The sequence below is a fragment of the Mercenaria mercenaria genome, unplaced genomic scaffold (genome assembly GCF_021730395.1).
Source record: "Mercenaria mercenaria strain notata unplaced genomic scaffold, MADL_Memer_1 contig_130, whole genome shotgun sequence".
Taxonomy (NCBI): domain Eukaryota; kingdom Metazoa; phylum Mollusca; class Bivalvia; order Venerida; family Veneridae; genus Mercenaria; species Mercenaria mercenaria.
The window spans coordinates 1-5701 of record NW_026459282.1 but is presented as its reverse complement, the minus strand read 5'-3'; the positions used below and the strand labels follow the sequence as shown (position 1 = coordinate 5701).

The window sequence follows — 5701 nt, the reverse complement described above, 5'->3', positions numbered from 1 at the left end:
AGATTTACAAAGTTACGGTCGGACGGACGGACAGAGCGATTTTAATATGCCCGCCTTCGGGGGCATAAAAATCAAAGAACTTACTGTACTATAGTGTAAAATAAAAGTTATTTGCTGAAACAGCGTTTAAAGATGTAAATGAGTTATTAATAAATAAATAAATACCTAAAATATTAAATGTTTTTGTTAAAACTCACGGAATATATATATACTTAATAACCTAATAATATAGGCATTTAACTAGAGCATTTTATTTTCAAGGGAAATAATTGTGGTCTGACTGTATTATTTTGAAAATCACAGTTGAGATTTTTTTATGTGTGCACCGGTACAGTTTTGCGGGGAAGCGAAAGTTGTCATGGAATTTTATCTTCTTCTAAAAACAAGGTAAGTTGACAGTTTTTGTTGAAATATATATCTGATAGCTGACACATAGGAGAATGTTTTGGTTTATATCCATCTTACAGATTTTTTTGAAAATGAAGAGAAACAGGGGGAATTCTGTAAATTTCTTCTTATATGCAAATGAGCTGAAAATGTATTGAAATGACTAGATCAGAAGTTTATGCCTTTCCAGTAAGTTTTTCCCTACCTTTGACGATAGTTATTAAAAAGTATAGATATCAACCTCTTTGCTGATATTAGTACCTAAAATTTTCAGCCTGTGAATAGCTGTGGAAATTTGGGACTTCCTTTTTTTGAAGATATAAATAGATCTAAGCTATATTTAGACTAAAGTTTTTTTCAGTGTAACAGCATGTAGAGAACCCTTACATACAGTCAAATATTCTTGATATTGCAATGAAATATAATGCATTTTTCAAGTGCTTGCTGTTTCTTATGTTGTGCATACTTGATATAGGTCATTGTCAATGTCAGCTATCATTATACTGACATTTGAAGTTGTTGTTTTTTTCTAAATTACCTCCCTTATATAATGCATTTTTCTTCATTCATTTTATTGATAATTACTTCCCTTTATGTTTAGCAAAAATTCTCAGATTGCATTTAATTAACTCCCTTTATTTAACATGAAAAATTCTCTTGTGTAATGATTACTTGTATATTTTACTTACAGTGTCTGATACATGTAGTTGCAGTCTGTCTTTGGAAGCTGTAGAAACAACAAGAAAGAGGCTGACATAGTGGTATAGTTTGTTATATATGAAGTTTATTGATGGCATTCATGTCATGATGATATCATTAAAGTACAACATACATTGATTTTCTGACAGTCATGTGTTATTACATTTGAACTGAGACTGTTTTATAATCAGGTTCATGATACTTTTTTTAATATACATTGTATACAATAGTTGCATTTTTTTCAATATTAATTGCAGCTTTATAAATTAGAACACTTCAGGTTCATGTTTGATATAGTTTATTAATGATTATAATTTTAATCATAGAATGAGTTATGAGATATTTTATTAATTTTAATATATTTAGATTAATAAATGTAAAAAGTCTGTATTAAATGCATAGGTCATCTTTTGTACAGAAATAAAGGAAAAAAATGTATAATTTTCATTTTCAGTTTTGGTAGGGAAAAGTTTGAGTATGTACATGTACAGTTGTTTGACCTGTCTTACCCTGTGGCAGTCCAAGAAGATGTTACCATTATGAAAAATGCAGGAGGTATTATGCTTTTGTATGTTAAACAAAGGTCTTAAAGCATTTATATGCTGTATGGCTATATTCTTGCTCCTGAAATAACTGTACAAGACAGCTATAAGACTGACATTCCTGACAAGATGTGAACCTTCTGGACTTTATGTCAGCCTGGCATAAACATTTCTTTCCTGTAGCTTTGTGTATCCCGCAATTTACTAAGTACATATCTCCATTAAAAATAATGATAATAGATATGGTTTAGTAATAAATGTGTGATAGCTTTGTAATGTCAACATTTCAAAAATAGAATGAACATGTACTTTGATAATAAATATTGAAATACAAATTTCAGTATATTGTATCAGTCAGCAAAAACATGAAGTACATTTGTATCTTTGTATTAAGATAATTAAAACAATTATATTCAAATGCTTTGACACTGATTTTATGTTGATTTCCTAGAATGTGTGTGAATTAATGTTTTACAATATTTCAGAACTTGAAGACAATGGTTAGTGCAGAAGGGACATAAAAGTTATGACAAAAGTAACAGATATAAATAAGGTAAACTATTGTGATAAAAAGACATGGCCAGTGCTGCACATCACAAAGGCAATATTTGAATTTAATTTTTTGTCATTTATGAGTTCTGTAAAGCTGATTTTGCAATATATATAAAATGATTAGTATTAATTTTTTTTACTGTGATCTTTTTTTCACATGATTTTGTCAAGACTGACAATTTGTTCATTGGAATAAGATAGTTAAAGGCGGCATTGTGTCACATAAAAATATGTCTGCATAGTTGCCTAACATTAAATGTCAAATTGTAAACAAGGAAATTCTAAATTTGGAAAATCCTTTGTTGTTTTTCTTCATTTAGCTCAGTTGAAGGAGATGAAGTTTGAAGCAACTTTCACAGTACAACCTCTCCAGAGTAGCTCACTCTGAAGCAAAACCTCTCTATAACAACATCATGAGAACTTCCCTAAGCTGAAATATAACTATCAAATTTACTTCTCCAGAACAACAACCTCAAAATAACTAAAATATTTGTATATCCCACAGGGTGTTGCTCTACATAGGTTGCATTGTACTTATAATATCTATGATTTCAAATGCTTTAAGAAAAACAACACTTTCAACAAGGGGAAAAGTGAACATATATTACTCATAAGGTGAAGTTTTGGCAGTTCTCAAGTTCATTGTTTTTGCATGCTATATAAAAACACTTTAGGTAGTTTATCATTATTACATCATATACTAATCAGAGGTTGTAGGTTGTTGTTGGAGCTTTTAGGTGAGATCATAGGTGAACATCATCAGATTTATCTGTTTATTTTTTTCACCATTTTATTGAATATGTACATTGAATGTTATAAAATATGCAATCTTTTCAGACAGTCCTATTAAATAACTTGTCATTTAGTGGATCTAAGTATATGTAAAATTTAAATAAAGCAGCAAGCCAAGTAGCAACACAATCTTGCTGCTTAAAACAGGTAATTCCTTAGACAAGTTGAAATTAGACAAAATGTCAATTTGTAGAGTTACCTGACTTGCTGCTTGATAATATATTTCTAAGATTAGAATATCTGCAAATGTCTAAAATGATGTTATAATTGTTTTAAAAACTATCATGTTTTATTCTCTTTATGTAATAAAGTTTTACATTTGTATTTCCAGAAGTGCTACAAGTGTGTTGTCATGTGAAATGGAATTTACCCCAACTGGGCTGCAAGATGTATATTCAAGTGCAAGACAGCCATGCACCAGCTGTAAACTGAGATGGACCCATATAATAAATATGTTGACTTTTCTATGTATTATCATCTGTACAGAATGTGTTCATGACAAGACTGTATACATATATTGTTAAATCATTTTTTATTTCCATTATTGCATGCATGTAAGAAGCAAGCATTTAACAATTGCATTCATAGAAGTGTTAAAATGTGATCAATCTAATTTAAAGAAACACATTTAATTGGACTTTTTAAGTTTCATAGTATTTGTGGTGGAGACTGACCCAGTCATTCAGCAACTTATACTGTCTGTGTGTCATTTCTTGTATGTTATAGTTTTCTTAATAATACATTCAATGTCAAAGTTATGGTAAGATGAACTCATTCATCACTTGTAGATTAATGTTAAAGCAGTTCAACATTTTACCATAAGTTAACTAATATTCTATTTAACCAGAGTTGTCACATATTTTCATATAAATATTTGTATAATACAGTCTAATCTAATCTACATAATGATGTTCCACAATTTTTTAGTTATATTTTATGTTGATACTTTATGTTGTTTTCATGTCTCAACATATAATTACTAACATCAAAGAAACTTAAGTATTTTACAATTTGGTTGGTATAAATGGTTGTTTTGTTTATATATTTTTTTTCCATCCAGGAGAATAAAGAAATATACATTTCAAAATATCTCATCATTCCAGATAAGTACGCTACATAATCAAGATAAAAGAAATAAGAATAAAATATGTTGGTGGAATTTTATTTTCAAAAATTTGATATACAGTCTTTGTAGTATTTACTTCTTTAGATATGTTGGACTGAAATGGGAATAACAACATACTTTAAATTTTTGTAGTCATAAGTTAATATGGGAATTATTAACTTAACTTAAAAAGATTTTATCTCACTGTTACGCCATCTGAGCTTTAATATTTTTCAACATTGTCATTGGCAACAAGGCTCAAAATTATTTGTTGTGTATACCTTGCATTCATGTGTGATAAATGCTTTTATGGTATTCTTTAATATAATTTATGCTTTTCATCTTACCATGGATTAAAAAAATATAAATTTATTTGTCTGAAAATTAAGGTAAAAATACTGACTGATTAAATTGCAATATAAGAAAGCTTATTTGAGATAAAGGGAGGTAATTCCATAAAAAAATATGTAGAATGTAGATGATAAATGTAATGAAGGGAGGTAATAAAATATTGTGAAGTTATTAGTCTTCATTTCTTTGATGAGCTAATTAATTGTTTTACATTTTGGTTTATTAACAACAAGTATGACCTAACATGTGTACCTGTCCTGAAGGAAAATAAAAAAGGTTGTTTGATGTCCTTGTACTGTTAAGTTGTTCCTGTATTTGTTTACATTCCATGTCTGAATGAAATGAAGAAACAGACTTTAATGAGGGTATCCCGGGAAAATACCTAAGTTTATTTTTATATCAGCAAATTTGATGAGATAATCATTCAGGAGTTGTCTATCCTATTTCCAAAAATGCTATGGGGGCTAAATTTTTTGGAGTAAATATCTCTTTTAAAAAATAACACGCAGCATTTTAATATTGTATATATATTATCTGATGCACTTAGCAATATATATTTGGAGTCAAAATGTTAAAAATTCCGGTTTTAATTTTTTAGTTACAATGTCTAAATAATAACATGATAGATTAAGCCACATTAGCTCTAGCGGGTTTAATTTGTGCACAAGTCAGTAGTGTACATGTATTTATAACTATGCTTTGCACGGAATGTCAAGGATCAGATGGGTAGGTAGACTGGCTCTACTCATTACTATAACCCGGCGCTGAGTTAACAAACTGTAGGTAACCTAAAGTGGTAGTATATTCATGGCATGTGAGGTCTCAGGAACGGTAGGTCTGTTCTCAATCTGTTTTAATAATCTATCAGTCTCTGGGATGGTAATTCTGTTTTCAGTCTAGTGTACTGGACAATCGGCCTCGAAGACAGTTAGTCACACTTTAGTCTGTTGTATTGGTTATTTGGCCTCGGGTACGGCAAGTCTGTCCTCAAATAGTTGTATTGGTCTATCGGCTTGGGACGATAAGTGAGTCCTCAATTTATTGAGGCGGTGTATCGGCCCAGGGTACAGTAAGCCATTCCTTCATCCGTTGTACTGGTCTATCGGCTTCGAAGACGGTAAGTTTGTCCTTAGCCTGTCGAACTAGTTTATCAGCCTGTCAAACTAGTTAATCGGCCTTGGAGACGGTAACGTTGTCCTAAATCTGCTGTACAGGTCTATCGACCTCGGTTACGGTAAGTCTTTCCTCAATCTGTTGTATTGTCCTACCGATC

At 30.4% G+C, this 5701-nt stretch overlaps 1 long non-coding RNA gene across 1 annotated transcript; it reads left to right on the top strand.

Moving 5' to 3' along the window:
- Positions 1 to 250: 250 nt before the first annotated feature.
- On the top strand, positions 251 to 4599 carry LOC128551610 (uncharacterized). The gene is made up of 5 exons (XR_008368844.1): positions 251 to 387; positions 1079 to 1148; positions 1541 to 1641; positions 2114 to 2181; positions 3304 to 4599. It is a non-coding gene; the product is annotated as an uncharacterized LOC128551610 (long non-coding RNA).
- Positions 4600 to 5701: the final 1102 nt, after the last annotated feature.